Here is a 518-nt window from a genome sequence, read left to right on the forward strand (position 1 = left end):
ATGCATTTTGTGGGTTGAGTTTTGTCCATCACCACCATCCCCCTCAGAAAAAGTATTGAACTCCTAACCCCAAATCCCTCAAAATGTGACCTTTTTGGATATACTTACTTAAGATGAAGTCATTAGCACGGAACCCTGTTCCAATGACTGCTGTCCTCAAAAAAAGAGGAAATTTGGACACAAACATATACGGGGGAGCGCCACATGAAGACGAAGGCAGAGATCATGGTGATGCTTCTACAAGCCAAAGAATGCCAAAGATTGTTGGCAAACCACCAGAAACTAGGCAAGAGGTGCACAATGCATTTTCTCTTATCACCCTCAGAAGGAACCGACCCTGCTGACATCTTGATCTTGGACTTGTAGCCTCTAGAATGATGAGAAAACATTTCTGTTGTTTAAGCCACCCAGTTTCTGGTACTTTGTTATGGCAGCCCAAGCTAACTAATAAAGCAGGTAAGCCCTCATTAAATATTAGCTAGTATTAGTCCTGTACTCTTTTAATCTAATTGTACTGA

The sequence above is a fragment of the Chlorocebus sabaeus genome, chromosome 1 (assembly GCF_047675955.1).
Source record: "Chlorocebus sabaeus isolate Y175 chromosome 1, mChlSab1.0.hap1, whole genome shotgun sequence".
Classification (NCBI taxonomy): domain Eukaryota; kingdom Metazoa; phylum Chordata; class Mammalia; order Primates; family Cercopithecidae; genus Chlorocebus; species Chlorocebus sabaeus.